This window comes from Poromitra crassiceps (assembly GCF_964638095.1).
Source record: "Poromitra crassiceps genome assembly, chromosome: 15".
Taxonomy (NCBI): domain Eukaryota; kingdom Metazoa; phylum Chordata; class Actinopteri; order Beryciformes; family Melamphaidae; genus Poromitra; species Poromitra crassiceps.
In genome coordinates this window covers 29,577,034-29,601,623 of record NC_139634.1, presented here as the reverse complement: position 1 = coordinate 29,601,623, position 24,590 = coordinate 29,577,034, and positions in this window count along the sequence as shown.

Sequence of the window (24,590 nt, the reverse complement as noted above, 5' to 3'; positions counted from 1 at the left end):
AGAAGAAAGTTCAACTACGGAGATAAAGCATCAGAGGATCAAAGTCACATGGGCTGCTCCACCATGTCTCCACCAGATCCTGAGATCAGATACTGGCAAGCAATAAGATAGCCTAGGATCTATTCTCATTACTGGAGCTCTGCGGATGAATTCATTTCAACTCTGTAACACATCGTGCCGCACTTACCTTGATATTACAGACTTGCTGCACTGCTGCAATCCCAGGCTCAGTCTCACTTTGTTACATCTGTCATTATGGCTCTCCCAACGGTGACATTATTTACCCCTGGCTGTTGCTTGGCTTGGTAGAGAATGCAGAGATGAGTTGGGCATGCAGAGAGAGGGATGGAAAGAAACAGAGATAAAGAGAGAGAGGGAGAGAGGGACAGAGAGAGAGAGAGAGAGAGAGAAAGGAAGAGTGACAGAGGCATGGCGGGATGGAGAGAGAGAGAGGGGAAGAGAGACAGAGGCATGGAGGGATGGGTGACTCATTAAGCACAGACTCCTCTCTTGGTCAAAGAGTTCTCTGTCCTGCACATTCCTGCACACACCTACACTGTACCCCACTTCCCACTACCAATGGGACCAAAAGGCCATCTGCTCCACCCACACACACACTGACATAGACGGGACAACCTGTACTAATGATTCTAGGAACAGCCTCGCGTCAGAAAATGTTTACAACCCCTCCCCCTTCTTTTTTCCAGTTTATCCCTGCTGTGGAGACGGGAGAGAGGGGGGATGCACACAAATGCTTGTGTTGTTGGGGAAAAAATGGCAAAACCCAGTGGTGTAGTCTACCTTTTTTCAGAGGGTATACTGACTCTGACCCCCCCCCCCCCCCCTTAACCGGAAGTGGGCGTGGTTTCGGCCAGAAGTGGGCAGATATTCGACCCATTTTTTGTTGTTGTTGTTCTTCCCCAAATTTACAGAATAGCTTCAGCTATCAGCTTCATCTTGCTTCTTCGGTCGCTATTCTCTCTCCTGAAGACTTGTTTCTGTTTCTCTCTCTCTCTCTCTCTCTCTCTCTCTCTCTCTCTCTCTCTCTCTCTCTCTCTCTCTCTCTCTCTCTCTCTCTCTCTCTCTCTCTCTCTCTCTCTGCTCAACGCTGTAACACCATTTCCCACGGATATTGTCGCGTTTTTCCTTCATGGCTTGACAGAAAAAGTCTGCCTTCACGCGCCTAGTCGGCTTGAAAATAGAACTCACGCCTAAACGATAAAATCGGCGCAGCTCAGGCGAGGCGTGGGTACACGCAAGGTTCACGTTGCGCCCTGTGTACACAGCCTCATTGACTAAAAAGGATGCCTATTTGTGCGCTTTGTAACACACAGAGTGTACAGGGTGAATGGAAAGTGAAAACGATACGTATCATAGCGCATTTCCCAGTGCGCATACGCAAATCTGAGTCATTTCGCAGTGTGTATACGCCGTATACCTGCGTATCACGTAGACTACACCACTGGCAAAACCCAATAAACAAAATAACTCAATAAACTCAAAATCACCATGGCGGTAATCCAATATAGCCTTCTTTCTTTGCCAGGAATAAAAAAAAACAAATCCCAGCATTATAAGCGTAAAATCCTACAAGTACATCGAGTTCCAACAGTACAGGGAACTGATAGTTAGGAGTGCAAGGGTCAATGCCACAGCGCCCACACAATCAATCTAAGACATATTCTTGGTCTCTGGTGCAGAAATAAGTGCCAGGTGGAAATGGGTCTGTTTCTTCCCCAGACTAAAAGGAGCAAAATCAAGGCAGAGGAACAAGGAACATGATTAAGGGTGAGAGAAAGGCCATGAGAGAGAGAGAGAGATATGAGAGTTTATGTCTTGAAAAGAGAGAACATTTTCAAAGACATTCATATTAAAATATAGCTGCGACAGATGGAGCAATTGTACTGAAATGGATTCCATTCCATATTGTAATTGCGGACCCGTCCTGCTGTCAGCAGTACAAAGCCAACGACAATTTGTAATGCTTAACAAAAGTGATAAAACATCATCCAGTGTCCAACAGCACTGGCAAACACGGATTCAGACACCCGGAACTCATTGGCGGGGTGTCTTACTGCATATGACTTATTTAGCGACAACAACAAATAAATACCAAGCCAACCGTTGACTCATAGAGTATCAAGTGTCCATGAGGTGTTAGGTGGATCTTCTGTGAAATAGTGTGTGTACTAGTGCGTGTATACTATCCCTGTGCTGGAGCGTGTGCCTGTGTGTGTTAAGTGTGTCGACGTGTACGTGTCCCATCCGTCCACCGGGGGGCTGTTGGGGCTTCCTCCAGTAGCAGCTGCTGGCTTGGTGCCTGACGGAGGGGTTAGTGGAGGCTGAAACGCGCTCCCACGGCCCCTCAGCAGCCAGCAGTTAGAAGGCTCACCGCTCGCTCGCTCGCAGGCGCCAGCACAAACACAGCCGCCCTCCAGCTCACACGGCCTCTCTGCTGGGAGCTGAGCCTCTCCCTCACAGCTGCCACTGTCACACGCTGCTGGACAGACTGGAGGCGCTCCAGTGACACAGCACGCGCAGACTGGCTGGAGGTGCCACACACAGATACAGTTGTTGCCTCGGTTCAATTGACCGGATTACCGCGGTAATACCGCAGCGTTATTAATGCCACTGCCGTGAAGGGGGGTTAAATGATTTATCCAGCAGGAGCTGCAGGATCCAGCAGTAGCCACACTGTGATGTCCTCCTCGCTTTAGCTTTTGAACCCGTCTTCGCTGCTATATCCTTCAAAGGCATAGGTAGTGCAGCCCCCTCCCAAAAGCCCCCACTTTTACCAGCACCAATGTGGTAACCAGGCAGTAAAGTGGCCGAACGAACCGGGTCGCACGCAGGCACCCTCTCACATTGCCTACAACAGCGGTTCCCAACCCGGGGTCCGGAGAACACCGGGGTCATTGAGGAGGTTCCAAAGGGTTCCCCAGCAAATTGATGAATTGTTTTTTTTCCTTCTTTAATATTTGTCATTTGTCTTTTTTATTGTCTGTTTGTGTGTGTGTGTGTGTGTGTGTGTGTGTGTGTGTGTGTCGATTGTGATCTTTCAAATTATATTTTGGCTGCTCTCTCCTTTCTCTGTAGAATGCATGTTCTAGAGGACTGTTCTAGAGTAAAAAAAAAAGTCTAAGCAATGCATAGAAACGTACTTTACTGAAATGGTGAAAGTGCAATGCATGGAATGCATGCAAATGTTGAGTACCCTAAGTAGCTGCTGTGTTATGAACAACTAATGGGGATCATAATAAACATAGAAACAAAACATCAACATTATAGCATACTGTAGTTTCACCGTTATCTCTAGTCAAAACATTTCTGGACAAAATCATATCCAACAATGAAAATATTCTCCGATTTGGGTCCGAGAGGCAAAATGTCACCAAATGGGGGTCTGTGGCCATAATGTGCGATAAATTAGGGGTCCCTGATATGAAAAAGGCTGAGAATGAGTAGCCTACAACACTGCAAACACACAGCCAGGCACTGACAAGCGTGCCGACGCCAAATCACACATGGCACAGGACGCAGCGCTACTGCCAACTCCATCAGCCATACTATCCACATCCCCGCCGGGCAAAAAGCAGCTGTCAAGTTACAGTGCTATTCTCCCGCTGAAACATTGCTGCGCTCTTCCCAGGCCTGACTCCGTCTCATCTGCAGACGCCTGGCAGACTGATTTGCGATCGGGGGCGGGGGCGGCGAGGGGGGCGAGGGGGGGGGGGGGGGGGGGGGTTGTGGCGCCCATCAGAACAGAAGGAGTGAGGAACGCTTTCGATTCACCTCCTCTCTCCCTGTACTCCCATCCCCGGCTGCACATTGTTGTGCCCTCCAACCACATATTTCATTATCCTCCGCACTTTATTATCTTTTCAACGACAAAAGTAATTTCCCCCCGAGGCAAACATGCTACGTACGTACACATTTATTTATATTTACACTGCGCCTTCGCGTTGTTGTCACGAAGAGACGGCTTTTGAAACGGGAGCTGGGCGAGTGAAATAAGAGCTCGATTAACATCATTATCATAGGGAGCGGAAGTAGAAAGGTGTTATTTGAACACTTTATAGGGCAGGCGCTGTGTGATTCTAGCATTGGGTGAGTAATGCTTATGCATTTCATTCATAACTACGGTGCGGTGGGGAATGTTCTGAGCAGCAGTGAGGCATCAACATTTCTGAAAGAAATGATTATGATGGGATGGTGTGTGTGTGTGTGTGTGTGTGTGTGTGTGTGTGTGTGTGTGTGTGTGTGTGTGTGTGTGTGTGTGTGTGTGTGTGTGTATGTGAGTGCTTCCATGTCTGTCTACCGTCCTTCCTTGTGTCCTGTCCATCATTGGCCCAATCCACAGCAAAATGGTGCTAGCTTTTAAACTTATGACCCTACATACCCTGTGCGGTGGCTCAGTGGTTAGCACTGTTGCCTCACAGCAAGAAGGTTGTGGGTTCGAATCTCCAGCCCGCTCCTTTCTGTGTGGCGTTTGCATGTTCTCGCCGTGTTTGCGTGGGTTTCCCCCGGGTGCTCCGGTTTCCTCCCACAGTCTAAAGATATGCAGGATTCGTGTAGTATTACAATGCATATAATCTAGTCAAATGTGCAGTATGTATATGATGTATGTAACCTATGTTGTGTGTGTAGTGTAGATATGATGGAGTCAGTGGTGGAAATGGCCAGGATTTGCTTTGGGAACCCTACTTAGGCAGGGTGGGGGTCCCCGGACGTGACGCAGGCCACCCTCCACCCGATGTTATTTCTGTATGCTTGAATGTTTTTTCTTATTGATTTGACTCATTACCATTACAGCTACATAAAAATGCCTTTCAAAAGTTACTCAAATAAGATTGCCGAGATCTACTGATTATTTCCCCCTTGATTTTATTCATGACAGACTTGATGGAACAGTGTTATTGACACTGCTTATTCAGCTTCCAAATACATGTGCTATAATGGGCTATAAACATACGTAAGTGAACTGAAGTATAATCTACTAGTGCTTGTGAAAATAATAATAATAATAACAATAATAATAGAATCAAATTTTAATATTACTTGTAGCGACAAATTTGTCATTTTATTTCAAGTGGGTTCCTTTTCCATAATCACCCCTTTTTCCATTAAATAGCAGAACAAATTACAACAAACGGCCATTATTTCCTCCAATGCTTTACCAATTGCTGGGCTGTTAAATTTGATGTAATTTAGAAGAAATCAAATGAAATACCCCCCACAGTGACAGTAATATTGTGTGACTGTATCATAATATTGCATTTTGGATATCGCCCAAGCCCTCTCTCGCCACAGTCACCTCATCTCTCTGCCATAACCCTTCTCACAGACGTTCCTATAAGGACTGGATCCCAGGCCCGTCCGTGTCTGCTGCTTTACTCAGCGTTTCTGTCGCTGCCTCCGATACACTCTGCATCCTAATGAGCTTACTGTGAAGACGTTTCCTTTGATACAGTTATCTTGTCTCTCTTGTCCCTCTCTCTCTCTTTCAGTGAATGACAGCTGAATGACCCCATGCAGTCCCACATATGGAGACCACATATGGATCTTCAAAGCATACTATATTTGTGTGTGGGTGTATATCTCAGTATGAGGCCACTGAGGACTTGGGATTTATGGAATATACTTCAAATACCTTGATAATAGAAAATGCATTGCCTATTTTTGACTGCAACTATTTACCTTGACATTCATGCGTCCTCTATTTAATTATGTTTATGGCTAATTAACAGTGTTCTTAGGCAGCTTTCCCCTATAAAGTGTTGGAGATCAGACATTTTTAATGTAGTTAATTCATTGATTCCAGTCTTGAATGTATCCTATTTTAAGGTGATGGATGGCAATTGAGCTATTTCAGTCATGTGTCTAAGAAGAAAGTGCCAGCTCCATTCCTGCAAAATGTCCTCTGAAAATGACAAGTAGATATGAATCATAGTTGCAAATTAAAAACAGGGGACCACAGGGCTTGAAATTACTGGTGAAGGAATCCGAAAACGAACAAACTCGGCTGATTTCAGGATATTAAAGCTCATTACTTAGGCAAAATGAAAAACGGTGATTAACTTAACAGATTGAAATGCTTTTCTTGGGTCAGCGAGTTAGAGCACGCCTTCTGAGAACTCAAGCGAGCAGACTGGAAAAACACGGGCATAAAAAAGAAGAGGAAAAGCTTAAAGTAGCCAAATGTAAAAGCAATCAATTCCTACTGTGGGTTAGAGTTGGTGATAGCCAATCCACTATAACTCAAAATGATGTGCCTGAGTGTCCTGAGTCTAACTGTCATTTCCGATAATGAAAAGCCCTTAAAGAATGCTTTTAAGAATATAATCGATGTTGCATTCAGGATCTGTGACGCTGTCTGCTGATCTATGCTGTATGTGACGAGAATTACAATCAAACAGAGCGCCACGAAAGAGGATTTAAAACGTATCAATCCACGTCTAAAACAGATTATTTGCTACTCAGTCTTGTCTATCAAAGAACATTTTAGGGATTAGCTCAAGAAATAATACCATCTATCTCAAAGGAGTTCATATTGTGGCCCCGGTTGCACTGTTCGGAGCACAAATGTTACAATATTTTTGACCAACTACCTCGATATCGATATTGCGACAATATTGTAGGCATGACTATTGAAGATTTCACAAAATATTTACACAATGAGATAAATAATCATCAGTAATATGGATATAATGACTACCGTAAATTCCGGACTATAAGACGCACCGGTCTATAAGCCGCGGGACCAAAATTGACTATTTTTTTCTTCTATAAGCCGCACCGGTCTATAAGCCGCGGGTGTTTTGATGTTTAATTACCATATGAAAGGGTTCGTGCACAGAGAGGAATGTCGGGAAAGGGATGGCTGTTTGGGGAAGCTCCCATTTATTAACATTTCAACAAAACAAAACAAAAGTCAGGTCACTAATCCCCAGACAAAATCACACAACAATAGGCTATATGTGCAGCAAACGGCTGTAACCAGAGAAGTCAAGTCACTAACCCTCGTCTTCCTCTTCTTCCTGCGTACTGAAACCACCAAAGTCCTCATCTTCAGTGTCGGAAACGAACAGGTTCAGGGTGGCTTCGTCAACCACTCTCCTCTCTCCTTCATTGTCACTCAAAACCAACGAACTCCTCTTCGTCACTGTCGGCATCGAACAGCCTCTGAAGCCTCTGACGGCCCTCAGCGCCAGCTGTGGCGGCGTCATCCTCTTCATCCCGCAGCAGTCCAGCGTTTTGGAACGCGTTGGTGATTGTGGATGTTTTCACACTCCTATAATATTCCGCTTCTACTGCTCGTCTTGTTGTGAATATTCCTTGATCTTCCTTTGTGTGAATTCGCCGAAGTTTGTGATTTTCTCCTGGTAGTCGGGGGAGGGAGTTGGCCGAGTGGCCGTTTGCTTACCGTAATTACCATATGTAAGTGGTCACGCACAGAGGGGATTGTCGGGAAAGAGATGGCTGTTTGAGGAAGCTCCCATTTACCGTATTACCGTAACATTTCAACAAAACAACATAACACAACACCACCGTTGTTTATTTTTACAGTGCACACAGTGTCCGCGGTGTGGTGAAAAGAGGGCAAGAGAGGAAATTAAAACAGAAGTGGATTTATAGTTAGAAAGAGTGCTAAAGAAGAGAGAATTCCGTTTTTTATTTTTTTATTTTAGTTACTCACAGTACTATTGACCAGTCCAACTCAAAAGATATTCGGCAGTTTCACTTTGAGCTCTTGTTCCGCCGCTGTCCATCAATGGTTATGACGAGTCTCGCTGGGTACAGTACGCCAAAGCGATATCCATTGACTCGATGATGCTGTTGTATGTTGCGCGTTTCTGTTGCACCAACGCGGACGGTGAGGGGCTTCTTCCCCGCAGCCTGGAGGATGAGTTGACGGTCGGGCCAGCGGAGTAGGCAGATGAAGATGGCCCTCGGTGGCAGGCCGGGGTCTGGACGTGGCCGAGGCGCCCGGTGTGCCCTGTCCACCTCTGGTGGTTTCTCGCCTTCCTTCAGGTCCAGGATGTAACACAGGATTTTGCCACGAAAGCGTCCATGTCACCCATCTCAGCTCCCTCTTTTACATTGATCAGGCGAATGTTATTTCTTTTACTCCTGCTGATTAAGTCATCAACCTGCGTGTGCAGGGTTTCGATTTTGCATTTTATCCATTTTCGGACTCACTGTGTTGTTTTTGTCCTCCAGTGCGCGGATGCGCTTTTCCGCATTATAAACTCTGTTCACGGTTGCCTTAGTTTCTTTAGTGAGTGAGTGGATGGACTTCTGCACGTTTTCAAACTTGTTTTCAAGCTGCTCAAAACCTCTGAGCGATGTCGGACTTAATCGATAGTGTTTCACGGAGTAAAAGTTTAGCCCAAGCCGTGTATCTCCAGCCTCCAGCAGGTGAGTCATTTCCTCATTCATGGCGTGATTGCTTCGTCTTTTTCTTTCTGCTTACCTGTGTTGTGTTATGTTATGTTATGTTATGTTGTTAAAAGAGGGCAAGAGAGGAAATTAAAACAGAAGTGGATTTATAGTTAGAAAGAGTGCTAAAAAAGAGAGATTTTTTTTTTGTTTTTTGGAAAAAATCCATAGATAAGCCGCACCGTTATATAAGCCGCAGGGGCCAAAAAACGGGAAAAAAGCCGCGGCTTATAGTCCGGAATTTACGGTAAGTGGGTAAAGGCAAATAATAGAAAAGCTAGAACAGTCTGGAAAGTTTAGAAAATTACATCACAATTACTTCACACTAATTCAGCCTTTAAACCCAGGAAAAGACAACACTTAGGCCTATAGAGACACTGGATGAAATAGGCCATGCCCATCACAGGGGAAAGCTCTCCATTCACTCCCATACACCAGCGTCATTTTCCTTGAATTAAACATAGCTAAAAGCTGTTGTGTGGTGGGCTGCGCAGACAACAAATGTAAAAAATCTGCAATTAACGTTTTTTTGTACTCCCGAGCAAAACAAGGACCCATTGAGAATTGGCGAGAAGAAAAATGTGGATCTAGGTGTCAAAGAAGTAAGTTGGAGTGTTCATCTTCTGTATATATGATCTTTGTGTGCAACATGTGACATAAGAATGCCAGGATTGGGGGGGGGGTTGTTTCCCCTCGTTTTGGCCGTGGTTTCTGAATGATGACACGCTCCGCAGTGTCTCTATGCCATATCACGATATTCCAAATCTAAGAGGATATCTATTCTCATATTTCACGATATCGATATATCAGTATATTGCCCAGCCCTATTCATACTGAGTGTGCCAGTCTATCAAAATGGAATCCACTATGGACAGGAGCTTTGAAGTTCACATCATGGTTTCTCTGTAAAAACAAACAAACATCTGGAAGTCAATAACACACTCCCTCACTTTTGAAATACCCTTATCTCGTTTTCTGACAAGTGCATGTGCTATGGATAGACTTCATTAAAGAAAATTAAAGCACGTACCACCTTAAAATGACTGTGTAAGCAACGCTGATTAAAAGTCAACACTGTCTAACTGTTCTCTAACATGCAGTGATGTGTGGAGAGGGAACGCCTGCTTCAGAAAAGAGGCAATTAAGAAAAGCACAATTGAGATCCCTGCTAATTAAGATGGCTTTCTTCCCATGCAAAGGCTGCGATATAAAATGTTCTGTTGGGTTAGAATTATTCTTTTTGATTTCAGTTTCAGTTTCTTTTCCATAATATTGCCACCATAACATGTTAACAGTGTTCCAGTAGTCCAGGACTTGGACTCACGGGGCTGATTTTCAGGACTCGACTCGTGATTCGACTTGGACTTGAGCACTGATGACTCAGACTTGGACTTGAGCATTCATGTATTCGGACTCGGTAGGTGGAGACGAGGACTCCATGTTCATAAGTCATATGTCAACCCCCTGGATGATGCACAGGTCCTTAGCGATGTGTACCATGAGGACTAGCATCAGCATCAAGTCTAGTACCTGTACTAGCAACAGGTCTTTTTCTGTGGGTTCATGAATCCAGTCTGACCCTCTGTTTAAACATGCTGCATACTGTACAGTACAGTAGGATCTTGTAATCAATATTGTGACGACCCTCCCACTCTCCTGTTTCTGACTTGCAGGAGCCTGGTGAGTGCGTGGGTGGGGGCATCATCGTTAAAGCTGATTGAGTGCCCCTGGGCCCCCTAGCGAGTACCCCCCTGAGCAAGCCTTCAGACAATAGACCCTTCTCACGGTGGCCATTTTGTGTCGAAAAGGCAGGGTAAACACAGGTGCAAGCAAAACACTAATGAGGGTTTCCAACTTCCATGATTGGAATTTGGAAACCCTCATTTCTACCTTAAGAGACTACACACAACGCCGACCAAGCTTTAACAATATTTATTGAATGTAAGATTTAACAAGATTTATTGAATGTAAGATTGTCTTTGGCGGAGAGCTCCTTGGCCAAAAGGGGGATCAGCCACGTGACCGGGAATCGGCCACGTGACGGATGATCAGCCACGTGACGGCGGACCTGCCATGGATTGGCAGGGGCGTCGGAACCCTCCCCCTCTAGGAAAGGAGCCTTCACCTGGTGGTACTGGGGTGGAAGCCGGGGAGGTGGTGGGTTGATGCTGCAATGCATAGGAGACAAGAGCAATAGACAGGTAGGAGGGGCACTCCTTTTAACCAGACCGCTTGGACGAATGGCAGGCTGTTATTGGATAATTGAATGTGATGACGTAACTAGTTCCGTCTCTTGGTAGAACTTCCGTAAACTCCCATTAGTGTTTTGCTTGCACCTGTGTTTACCCTGCCTTTTCGACACAAAATGGCCCCCGTGAAAAGGGTCTATTCAGTCTCGCTCTCCCTCCTCACCCGCATGCACCTTTTGTTCTGTTCATTTGTTTTATGTAGTTTTATCTTGTCTATGGTAGTTATTTTGAGTTTTACTTAATACATTATTATTATAACTTTTACTTTGGTGTGTGACTCCCTCCTTTTGTTACTTCCTTGACTGGTGTGAAATTAACTATCATCACACATTTTCATGCTTGGGGGGGGGGGGGGGGGGGGGGGCGTTACAGTGATGCCATGAACTCAGTTGCCTGGGGGGGGAAATCCCTTGTAGTAGATGATCAAGTGATAAGTTACGCTTGTAAGGCAGCAAGGAAGGAAGGAGTTATGAAATATGCAGACAGAAAGCATCTCAGAGGGGCTGCAGCATGGAGCTCTGTCATTATTGGCTTTCATTAAACAGATATATTGAGAGATAACTCCACAAAGTGAGTAACAGAAATCACCATTTTCACTAAATCACACAGAATTTCACCACTATGGTTCCTCCCCATGATATGGTCCACGTCTCTCACCCAAATTAGGGAAGGGAATTACCTATTTCAACTGCTTTTGTGTGTTCACTATTTTCTAGTACATTTGTGTTTGAACTGGTGTTCAGAAACTCTATGGTTGTATTGTGTGTAGGTAATGATCACACATGCACAGGTACTGGACACATACGATGTGCTAATGATGAACATCAGCTGGTAGGGAAAGGGAAGTAATGGATTCAACACTCCGGCGAGGCTCGTTTGAAAGCCAGGAATCTCATTAGAACAGCAGGAAAAGGCTTTTGACAGAGTATGGGCTGACATTTGGCTCTCTACTGAACTGTCCACACTGGCAGGCCTGTCAACCTTGTCACTTCCTATTTGCTGACGGTGCCGTGGAGATTCCAAGAGAAGGGAGTCTGGGTGACAGCTCGATGTCCATTAAAAAGGTGACCATGAACTCTACAATGTACAGTCGACAAGAGCAGTGGCCATGGCACAACTCCGAGTGGGGTTTAGAAACTGTGGCAAGACACTCTTTTTTCCTCATTTCGCTCAAGAGGACAAGCACAAGTGGGTTTTTTTTAAGTATAAACACAAGAGACATTCTGATTTAACAAACATTAAAACAGAAATATAAAATGCAACACTGATGCTTTGCTTGTGTGCCACAAAACACTGGGAGATAAACTTAGTGCCTGACAAGCAGCTGTTTGTGTAAACGGGGTCATGTCTGTTTTCTTCTCATTGAACAGAAATTAAGTCAGAAAAATAATTTATGTTTTGAGGATGGATGTGCCAAGACAGGACAAGCAAAATGGAAAAATCGTGTAGAGGAAATTTAGACAGATTGAACACCAAGGGGCCAATAACGTAACTCGCGTAAGAATATGAATGTTTCAAATGACTTCAAACCATCACTTTACCAAAATAACACATTAGACGGGAGCAAAAACGATGACTATATGCACTGCATGGTGGTAATGAGATGCACTTAGATTGCAGGGGAAAAGGTATGAGCAACGAAGATGAGAGGATAATTTGTTTTAATTACATGAATCTAGGATGGATTTGAATGAAGTAATGAAGTGCAAATGATGGAGGAGACCTTCAAATATTCAGGTAACACTTATTCTGATTAGCATAAGCTCACTTCTGGTTACCCTTCATGTTACCTTCAATTCAAGGTCTGCTCAAATGGACTCCCTTTGATTATTTCTGAGATTCCACCCAAAGGAGAGTAAATCCTCTTTCAGACCCACATATATCATTATACGTGGGATAGGATTGCAAATCTGGTTGGGGAAAAAAGGCTGAGTAGGCCTTGGGAACACGTTGCCAAACAAATTGGCCTTTGGAAGAAGGACAGTAGGCAGAGAACTGAATGGAAAGATCAGATCTGACATTTAAGGCTATTCAATATACAGTAGCATAAAAAGTGAGCTTTGAAAGTGTTTCTCCTCAGAACGTTTGGAAGACAATGTCATTTATTCTTTTCCCACTCTGAGAAATATTCCAGCTAGTCTCGTGATAACGGCTGAAGGTGATGAAGTGGACAAAAGAACGGATTAAATGCTGTGAAATGATAAACAGGACTACAATCAACGCTGGAAATGTCAGCTAAGGCTTGGGAAGTGATGTTGATAACAGTTATCAGATACCAGGACAATAGGCAAAAATGTAATGGAGAATGTCGTACCAAAAATCTCATCTCCGTTAGAAACCATGGCAAAACAACATGCTTGTCTGCCTTTTCCACACAATGACAGATGCTGGATCTCCCTACTGCAGGGAATTGATTAGATCTCAATCGTTTATGTCATTGTCCAATTAGTCCAAATGAATCATGTTCAGTATAAAATGAATGAATTGGATCAGTAGTCTGGGCTCTGAAACAGTTGTGGCAGTAAAGTGATATCAATGCGTCCCCAAGTACATCCCACTGACTGCTGGGAGGATCTGGAGGAGCAGACACCACACACCACGCTGCATCCTTTGGATTTGAGAAATGAGGTCAGTGGTGTAAGTGTTGTTAGACTACAGTAGATAGACCACAGTGTTATCATTTTCTAACCCTAACCAGATTTCTTTTGTCTATGAGGTAGGTTCCAGTCCTTGTTCCATCCTTCAAGAATGAGCTAAATCATTTCAAAAGAAATAGGACAAAGTTATGATAGGTTTGATCTACTTAATCTATTTTAGAAACACATTTTGCTATGAACCGCATGGTGCGAATGTTGCATTATCATCGTGTCACAAAGCCACAAAAGTGTTTGTTATCTAGCTCTTTGTCTTCAGCTCTCTGCCCAAGATACCTCCATCCTGCTAGCAAACTAGGAGAGAATGCAGTGACAGAGATGTTATCTACTCACTGAAACAGTTCATGACCACTGAGATCAAGACATTTATTATATGTCGATGGTCATGACCAATGATTCTTTTTCCCATTGCAGCTTCAAACCTCTTAACATAAATCCATATGGAAACCTGATAACTTCAGGATCCAGTTCAAAGTTCTTGTGTTTACATATAGAGCCATGCATGGTCAAGCACCTGCATATCTGTGTGATCTGCTCCACTCTCACGTTCCCAGCAGGTCACTGAGGTCTGCTGACCAGGGCCTATTAGTTGTTCCCCGCACCAGGCTCAAAAGCAAAGGTGACCGAGCCTTTGAGTCTGTAGCTCCTACTGTAGGTTGTGGAACGCTCTGCCTCACGACTTGAGAGCTGCGGCCTCTGTGGACATTTTTAAACGGCAGCTAAAAATGCATCTGTTTGGACAGGTGTTTGTCTCGCCTCTTTAGTTGACTGTTTTTCTGTAATCGATCTGTGGTCCTGTGTTTTTGTATTTTACTGTTACTTGTATTGATTGACTGATTTCTCTGTATGCCTGTGAAGCACTTTGTGTCTCCTCTCTGTGAGAAGTGCTATACAAATAAAATGTACTTACTTACCTTAGAAGCAAGATAGTCAGCGTTTATGTAGCCAATACACCCCTTGTTCATTTAACATCCATATTTATTTTCATGACAGTTTAACAGGCGTTGGGAATCGCTTAATTGGGGGATAAAAATGATGACCTGTGGTTAAGGGGAACAGCGTTAAAACGGACCCCATGTTGTTAGTGCAAAATTATATTACAGGTATGTCATTTATACTGTGCTAATACTGGTACAGTAATATCAGGTGGATAATTTCACTGGACTCATGCAAAACTATCACAGCTTAGTAGCTACAAACACTGGAGAATACGTACTGCAACCGTGTACAGCTCATTCAGTCAATAATAATAAGTGTACAGAAACTGATGAAAAGGCAGGAATAAGGTTGTCATACTGTTAACCATGTCAACGGTTAGACACATGTTTTCTGTCAGCAGTGTGGTAAGATTTGTTAGGATGGTGCAAATTAATAACTTTTTGACTAATATTTTCACTTAATTTTTATCTTTTGTATTATTGTCCTATTTTTTTCTTTGACTTTTGTGCTCTTCTATTGTTACTTTGGCACCATTGCAAATTAGTCTTTCACTCAACTAGAAATATCATGCACTTCGTGCGCTCATTCTGAGCATGCGCAGTTGAGCAATTGTGCGCCCTGCCATGCACCCCTCCACCTTATTATATAGTAGTGAGATGTTAGCCTGGTAAACCATCCGGTCACGTGAACTCACATTTGTGTTTCGTTCTGCGAGACCGTCTGGCCTCTGCCCCGGGGCGGGCGCTTTCACGCATCCACAACGTGGACGGGCCAATCAGGGACCTGCCTCGTAGTTGACATCATAACCGGCCAATCAGGAACGCCGCTGGCAAAACAGTAATGGCTGCCTCCGTGGCTCTCCGGCTCGGGCAGTAACGTCCACGTTCGTCGAGTTTAAACAGCCATAAGTGCAGTTATTGCCGAAATAGACTCTATGACAACAATTAAACAAGAACAGGAGTATGCAAGAGCGGAGTTTCTCAACGGAAAAGATGTCTTCGCCATTCTTCCGAGTGGACTTGTATTTGACTGGATCCGATGCTGATTGGCTGATGGGCTGGCTACTTCTACCCACTGAAATGACTGTGCACAGCGTGGAGTCCAGACGGATTCACAGAACCAAACAGAATGTGAGTTCACGGATCCAGATGGTTTTAACCAGGCTAGTGAGATGTGTCCGCAGAGATTAAATCGTTTTTTTGAATGAATGAATGAATGAATGAATGAAGAGCATTGCTAGTGAGTTCATTCTTCTACAGAGACACATTTGATCTACTATCTCACCATTAAGATCCATTTGCCTGTCAAGATGTCTGCATGCATTTACTGCTCTTCTCTGAGTAGCCTATAGTTTGCCCTCTTGATGCCAAAGTCAGAACACACACTAGCACATGGCCTTGACACTGACACGATCTCATGGAATAATAATGATGATCTGAGCCCCAGCCAAACCAAGAGAGACAACTCAGAGACGCATGGTAGCCACCTTGGTAGTTTCATATTAAATTTTATCCATGCAAGCTGCTGTCTGACTGGTTTGATTAAGGCTTTCCGTACGAACAGAAACCGCAGGGGAAATTCTGCTTGATTTCTGACATGCCAATTCAAAGTTTGAAGCCACTAAACAGAGCCTAGAATTCCTCCTGCTGCTACTGAGGATGACAGAGAGAGAGACACACAGAGAGAGCGGGAGAGACAGTGAGAGACACACACACAGAGAGAGACACAGAGAGAGAGAGACACACACACACACACAGAGCGGGAGACAGAAAGAGTGAGAGACAGAGAGAGACACACAGAGAGAGAGAGAGAGAGAGAGAGAGAGAGAATGGGAGAGTGTGAGAGAGAGAGGTTGATGACTTTGATTAATGGCCTCTGAGAGCAAAAGCCGACAGGCACTGCCCCCTGTGATGATCTTTCATTTGGAAACCAAGGTACCGCCACTAACATCCCTGTGTTTCTGTCAGTTTGGCCCTCCAGTGACATCTAAAGGAGACCAGCTAGTATCAAGGGACAAATACCTCATTTTCTTGGGTGTTGGGTCAGATGGTCTTTGAAAGCTTGCATTGTTTTCCATACCTTTAACGCTTGATTTGAGTCTTCTAAATGTTTAAGGACTAACTGCATTTATACGTGTGGTGGATGATGGAGGTAAGACCTCACGCTCACTGTGTCCTTTTTCTCCAGATGGAATGGAGCCCCTTGGAGAGCAAGTCCTTAATCAAGTGTCTAACCAGAGTCATAAAGCATCGGGAAAGACTTCCCAGAGGCACCTTGCTCGGTAAACAATACCATCACTCTGCCATGGTATTGAATTAAGATATTGCCAACGATAGTTCATCTTGATTAGATAAAAATTGAATGACGCCCCCTAGAGAGCTGCTGTGTCACTCTATATGAGAAGCAAGAAACTGGGCTATGCAGAAGGGATTTTCAAGAGCAGCAGACACGGGACATGGAAGGTTTTTGCGGAGCACAGAAATAGCAACCCCACATCAAAACAAGTCCCCAACAATTTGTGTGAAAAGCGAGGCAGTGGCTCTGCTCGCGGTAGTTTTGTGAGCGTTGTTGAGAATGGCACATTCTGCTTTTATGGGCGAGCGATCAGCAGAGACAGCGAGGAGGAGAGAGAGAGAGAGAGAGAGAGAGAGAGAGAGAGAGAGAGAGAGAGAGAGAGAGAGAGCTGGCACTTGGTGACGTTTCTCCTCATTCTTTCTAGGGAACGGCCTGTGGGCGACAGGAGTGAGCCGTGAAAAAGTGACAGAGTGATGTATCATGACTGCAGGTGTGGAAACTTTAATTAATCAATCCTAACCTTTCCAGGAAGTGCCGCTGTCATGCATTTATTCCCCCCTTGAACAAAGAAATGCTCACCTGAACGTTCTTTTTGCTAATGCAAAGGACAACGTCATTTAAATAACAGAGGTGGGGGAAGAAGGAATAGAGCCTGTAAACTAGAGGTGAGAGGAGGAGATAAAATGTTTGAAGCTACAATGGCTTTCGGCTATTGAGGTTGACGATTCAAAAAGAGCAGAGGCAGAGCAGAAGCGATGATGTGAGCTCTGTGATCTGGTGGGAAGTGGAAAGAAAGTCCCATTTTCTTTTATACTGCACAAATGATGATGACCTAACACAGTGGTTCTCAACTGGTCTAGCTTTACGACCCACATTTTTCTTTAGTCATCAAGTCAATTTCAGAATTTAGCCTAATTTTGTAGCGTCATTTATCCCCTTTTGCAACAAGCTAGCATGGCATGTTGGTACCAATGGATGCCTTAGGTCTTCTAGTTTCATATGGTACCAGTATCTTCACTTTGGCTTTAAAAATGAGCCTACTACAGCCTCTGAAAGACAGTCATTTTGGCCGCGGATGCCAGCGTCCTCAATGAGTAGAAGAACTTTTTTTCTCGTGCACACATTCGCGACCCACTCAAAACGGCCCCGCGACCCACTTTTGGGTCCCGATCCACCAGTTGAGAAACACTGTCCTAACAGATGTATTGTTCCATGACATCCTTCAACAAAACCCTGAAATATTTCAGTTTAATTTTGATGCACTTAAGTGTGCTAATTTCATCTCAAAAGCCTGGAAGAGAAGGCAAGATACATTATTTAATTAACATTTTGTGTTTTTCATTTTCTATTCCTCCAGTCACACTCAAACTAAGAGTTCTACTCTAGGCATGGATGGCCTGATGTAATGAATGTCTCCGTTTTCTTTTCTTTCTTTGATGCTGTCGTTGGTGTTCGTAGTGGTGCTGATGATAATGATGAGGAGGATGTTGTCGTTCATGTTGGCGATGATCATTTTGATTTTGCTACCTTATTATGTAAGCCTATATTATGCTGTACTATGGTTCTGGCTTTGAAGTAATTATTGGTGTCTTGTAAGCCCATGCGGGCTGGGCATACAATGTATGCATGACACACACACACACACACACACACACACACACACACACACACACACACACACACACACACACACACACACACACACACACACACACACACACACACAAAACTCACTCACCCTGCCTGAAGGCAACACACTCCGTCCTCTGACTGAGAAGGGAATGAGGGAGGACGGCTTTGAAGATCACAGTGTGGTGCCCCATCATCAGCCCAGAACAAGACACTACCGCTCTCTAGTTATCTGCGGCTCTTCCTCTTTCTTCTCCCTTGTTACCCCAGTCTCATTATCTTCCTCTCACCTCCCGGGAAGAAATGAGATGTTAAAGGGTTTGGTGAGAGATAACACTTTATGGTTGGTTGGTTTGTTGCAAGAGTTTTTCGCACAGCGAGCTAAAATCTTCGGCTGTGACCTTCCTCCTGTGTCCTTCAAATAGGTTATGCCACACGGATCAAACGTAAGATGCACAAGGTGATCTCCGACCCCTCTCACCCTGCTAGCTCCTTCTTCAAACTCCTCCCCTCCGGGAGGAGATGACAGGGTTTTAAGTGGAGGACATCTCGCCTCAGGAACAGCACATATCCTGAGGCTCTGATGCACAAGCACTTTTAACAGGCGCTTTGAAAGTAGGCAGGTAGCAGCTCAAAGCAACAAGCACGTTAAATGAATGTAGCAGCACAAAGCACTTCAGGACTTTATCATATTATGTATACTGTAAATGGAATAACTGTTTCTGCTGTTCCTATTACCAGCCGCGACAGAGATGGCTGGTTATTGTTTTCGCCTTGGGAGTGTGAGTGTGAATGTGTATGTGTATGTGTATGTGTATGTGTGTGTGTGTGTGTGTGTGTGTGTGTGTGTCATCACGGTAAAATGTGGTCCTGGAGACACCTATTGTAGCAGGAACTACCACATAAGCGGTTTTGAGTAGCCTACTTTGCCTGCAGGTGTTATGTCTGTCTGTCTGTCTGTGGACAGATTTTGCTAACGCGATAGCGTCAAAACCCTGCAAGATGCAGTCATGAAACTTTACAGGTGTGTAATTGACATCAAAATGAAGGCCAAGTTTGAAAATTGGCGTGATCCGAGCAAGGGAGCCACCCCCCCCACACACACACACACATTGGCCCCCCATTTTACGCCCCTGGGCCACATTCATTTCAAGTCGTGGGCGTCGCGGCTGGTGTGATCCCATAGAGACAGTCGGTATGTCTGGGAACGCCCATACAGGCTCTAGGAACGCCCACAATAGATGATGGGTTAGCTGGCTCAGCCTGGCTGGGGGCGTGGACAGGGTGGGGTAAATCCCCCGTTCTATCCATTCAGCAAAGTTAGAATTTAGCTGATAGCCCAGCCCAGGCAGACACGATCGGGGATTTAACCACCGCAGTAAACGCACATCTGAGCAGACATCTTGTGTTCTGCTCTAGAACCCCCAAACCTGTAGTTTAGAGCCGCAGCAACGTCTTTTGGTGAGTCAGCCCATGAGATATATCGGCGGTTTTACCCCACTCGTGCGCCAGCCATTTAACATTTTGTGGGCGTTCCCACACATGCCGACTGTCTCTATAGCAAAATGGTCTCTAGTTTTATATTTTTCTATTTACTTATGTGTGTTTTCTGTCTGTTTTTAAGAGCTGTAATGAGGCAACTTCCTATCGACTGTGTTAACATGGCAATTAAGTACTGAATTTGAATTTGAATTCATTCTCATCCGACTCCGCAAAGCCGGCGGCAGACACAAATTTGTAGATGGGCATCAAATCTGATCAAGGGGACATGATTTTTCAACATAATACCCCCCCCCCCCCCACCCACACACACACACACACACAGGAGATCCAAAGGTTTAACTCACACTACACTCACCATGAAATGCATGGGAAATAATAAGCGATGCCATCAAAATGATTGCTATTTAGTAAAAAGGCTCATAACATAAATCATAGGCCAAGTGCACAATCTGACACCACCGGCTGACACACTGGAGCTGCTACATAGACACTGCTACATAGACACTGCTACATAGACACTGCTACATAGACACTGGAGCTGCTACATAGACACTGGAGCTGCTACATAGACACTGCTACATAGACACTGGGGCTGCTACATAGACACTGCTACATAGACACTGGAGCTGCTACATAGACACTGCTACATAGACACTGGAGCTGCTACATAGACACTGCTACATAGACACTGGAGCTGCTACATAGACACTGCTACATAGACACTGGAGCTGCTACATACTGGAGCTGCTACATAGACACTGGAGCTGCTACATGACACTGCTACATAGACACTGGAGATGCTACATAGACACTGCTACATAGACACTGGAGCTGCTACATACTGGAGCTGCTACATAGATACTGGAACTGCTACATAGACACTGCTACATAGACACTGGAGCTGCTACATAGACACTGCTACATAGCCTACACACTGGAGCTGCTACATAGACACTGGAGCTGCTACATAGACACTGGTACATAGACACTGGAGCTGCTACATACTGGAGCTGCTAGACACTGGAGCTGCTACATAGACACTGGAGCTGCTACATAGACACTGGTACATAGACACTGGAGCTGCTACATACTGGAGCTGCTAGACACTGGAGCTGCTACATAGACACTGCTACATACTGTAGACACTGGAGCTGCTACATAGACACTGCTACATAGACACTGGAGCTGCTACAGTACATAGACACTGGAGCTGCTACATAGACACTGGAGCTGCTACATAGACACTGGAGCTGCTACATAGACATGGGAGCTGCTACATAGACACTGGTACATAGACACTGGAGCTGCTACATAGACACTGGAGCTGCTACATAGACACTGGAGCTGCTACATAGACACTGGAGCTACTACATAGACACTGGTACATAGACACTGGAGCTGCTACATAGACACTGGAGCTGCTACATAGACACTGGAGCTGCTACATAGACACTGGTACATAGACACTGGAGCTGCTACAGTACATAGACACTGGAGGTGCTACATAGACACTGCTACATAGACACTGGAGCTGCTACATAGACACTGGAGTAAGGTGACCAGACGTCCCCGATTTTCAGGGACAGTCCCCGTTTTTGGTGACCTGTCCCCGGCTGGAGCTGTCCCCGAAAATGTCCCCTATTTTCTATTGGCATCTGCGGTCAATATGACTCTAGCTCTAGTGGGCTCAAATAAGCTGTGAAACTGTAAGATCTACAGCATATTGGGAGCTGTGGCGGAAAAATTGCTGAAATGCCCTGCTGACAGAGCAACAATGCCATGCTACCTTGTCGGGAAGGAACGGGGCGAAATAATGAATTTTGAAATACCAGCATTGTCAATTTCAAAGGGGACCCCTGACCGCTCTCACCTTAAGATATCTGAATGAGAATGGATTCTATGAGTACCTATGAGTCTACCCTTTACAGACGTGTCCACTGGTCAACCACTCAAGCAAAAAGGTTGCGGGAGGCTTACGGGTTAAAAGCATATCACAGCATCACATGTCTATGTATGTAGCCTGTTGATCCAGACATCCAACAAGTGTTCACATGCTGCTTCCTGCTGTTCCAGGAAATCTTGAACAATGAAAAAGCACTCAGGACTGTAACACTGAAATACTTTTTGAGATCTGAGGCTTTTCATAAAACATTCGGCACTGTAGGTTCGACCAGCCAGGCCTCATGCTGCTGGAGAACACTTTGACATTTTGTAAAGGGGCACAGTGAATTAAGTGTGTGTGTGTGTGTGGGGGGGGGGGGGGGGGGGGGGGGGCACAGGGGCCTCTCCGACACCCCTTATTAATTTATTAATAAATGTAACCGGAATCATCCCCCTTTTCTATTTCATAGGTAATAACATTGGATATTTTAATGATATATTGATTGCCGGACTGGAAATGTCCCCGATTTTCATTTGAGAAATCTGGTCACCTTACACTGGAGCTGCTACATAGACACTGCTACATAGACACTGCTACATACTGTAGACACTGGAGCTGCTATAGGCTATAGTAAGTTGTGAGTTTCAGTAGTTTGGTGGTGATCTCTGGCCTATGGTTCACAAGTCTCTCCCTGATCGAGTCCACAACAACCATCGAGTCCCTGATTCAGTCCACAACACCTTGAAAAGTACCTTAGCTAGTCAGTCACACTGGTGGAAATTGTGTGTGTCCATTTTACCGCAAATATGTACCAACTCCACTTCCTGTTAGCAGACAACTGCATAGGTAGCTGACATGATGGCGGACAGACTTCACAGCGACTCAGCTGACAACCACATGTTCACTTTGGACTGGCATTGCCACCAAATGCTCACCTGTGCGGCCGGCTATGCTCTGGTGTGGCAAACTACCAGAGTGTTTGCCACAAAGAGCGAGAGACAGCCAGTAGAGAGGAAAGCCATGGAGTGGAGTGATAGGATAGGGAAAGTCTGATGATGATGAGGGACACAGGGAGGAGGAAACAAGTCAATAAAGAAAGGCGCGGGGAAAACACAGAGCGAAGGAATCAATGAGACAAAGACTGGGAGCAAAACAGAGCTTTGCAGTAATCAACGAGGGCAAGCCCCACTGGAGGATGCACAACACAGCAGGCGTCCTCTGAAGAAAGCAATCAACATTTCCTGGAAAACAACTCACTCAGAGGAAGAGAGGTTCGGTAGGGAGGTAGGGGTATGGTGGCGCAGTCGGTAGCGCTGTCGCCTCACAGTTAGAAGGTCCTGAGTTCGATTCTCGCCTGGGACACTGTGGGCGCTGTGGTTGTGTTCCCCCCATATCTTCAGTGCCTACTGCCCAGGTGGGTTATCTTGTCGAAAGGGCCTTTCTCTCTGTGTGGAGTTTGCATGTTCTCCCCGTGCTCCCCCCAGGGGGTTCCTCCATATATAACCCCCCCCCCCCACTAAAAACATGCGGAAGATCAGATCGTCATCGTCATCCGACCAGTGACGACAACATCCGAAGTTGGTCCCCGGGCGCTGTACGAAAAAGCGACCACTGCTCCTGGCCTGCCCCTCGGAGGAAAGGACATGCCTGGATGGGTTAAATGCAGAGGACACTTTTCACCGGCCACCGTCAGCATGAGTGTGTTGTGGCCGCATGCATGTATTGTGGTGTTCGTGTGACAATAAAAGACGGGCTTGTCCGTTACGAGAGAGAGTTCTTTTAGGGATGCCGGGTGGGAATGACGGGGAGGGTAACAGAGAGAAAAGGAGGACATGGGAGAAGAAAGAGAGAGAGAGGGGGGAATAGGGGAAATAATGGATGAACTGGAGAAAAGCTCATCCAGGAGCCAGGAGAGACACATGTTCAACGTCTTTTCTCTTCCAGACATCAGCGATGCAACCTGTGAGGGAGACGAGCATTTCAACTCTGAGTCTGCCGTGGTTGGCAACACTCAGCAGCAACCTGTGTCACCAACCTGTGAGTATCAACAGCACATCACACACTTGATAGCCCACCAGAATGCATTTAGAAACTGAATTGGCCATCTGTGTTCAAATGCACACCAATCTGTTTTGAAATTGATGAAATATATATTTTTTCTTCTAGGAAAGCAACTGTTCAGTTTCACACCATCGCGGCAACAGCACTGGAGAGAGGGTAACTTGTAGCAGACTGCAAGCTAAATACATCTATATCCCCTGGTGTGTGTGTGTGTGTGTGTGTGTGTGTGTGTGTGTGTGTGTGTGTGTGTGTGTGTGTGTGTGTGTGTGTGTGTAGGTGTGTGTGTAGGTGTGTGTGTGTGTGTGTGTGTGTGTGTGTGTGTGTGTGTTAGTCAAGCTAAATACATCTATCCCCTGGTAGCCCTGGTAGATGTGTGTGAGTAAGTGTGTGTGTGTGTTAGCTGGCAGGCTGGTTGAGCTGTTGGTTGTCACTGGGATTTCTGGTCACGCTATTCTGCCTGGCATCATTACAGCAGCCATCACTCAGGCCCACCGCGTGCATTATTCATGGCCCCTGAGGAGTTTGACAGAGGCGGTGACCGTAGGTGCTGTGACAGCACTCTCAATCACCGGCGCCCACGCCGTCTACACGGCAGACCCCGCCGACACGGCGGGCCGCGACCCGCCTCGGTTCAGCCGTGGGAATCGGGCGCCGAGAAACCAGCGCAACTGACCGGCATCCGTTTGCGAGTTACTCCAAACGTAAATAATCCGGTGAATACTTTCATTCGGAAGCTATATGCGTTTCAGATGAAAGCCTGCGGGTCGAAGTCGCCCGCCACATAAATAACGACCGCAGCCGCACATATCAGCTCACGCTTGTCAACATCGGCACACTCCTGGGTAAAAGATAGCCAGGGGATTGTATTAACTTGTTTGTTCAATTTCACGGAGAGACATAACTCCTACTGCCATCATGCATGCGCACAAGCATGCCCAC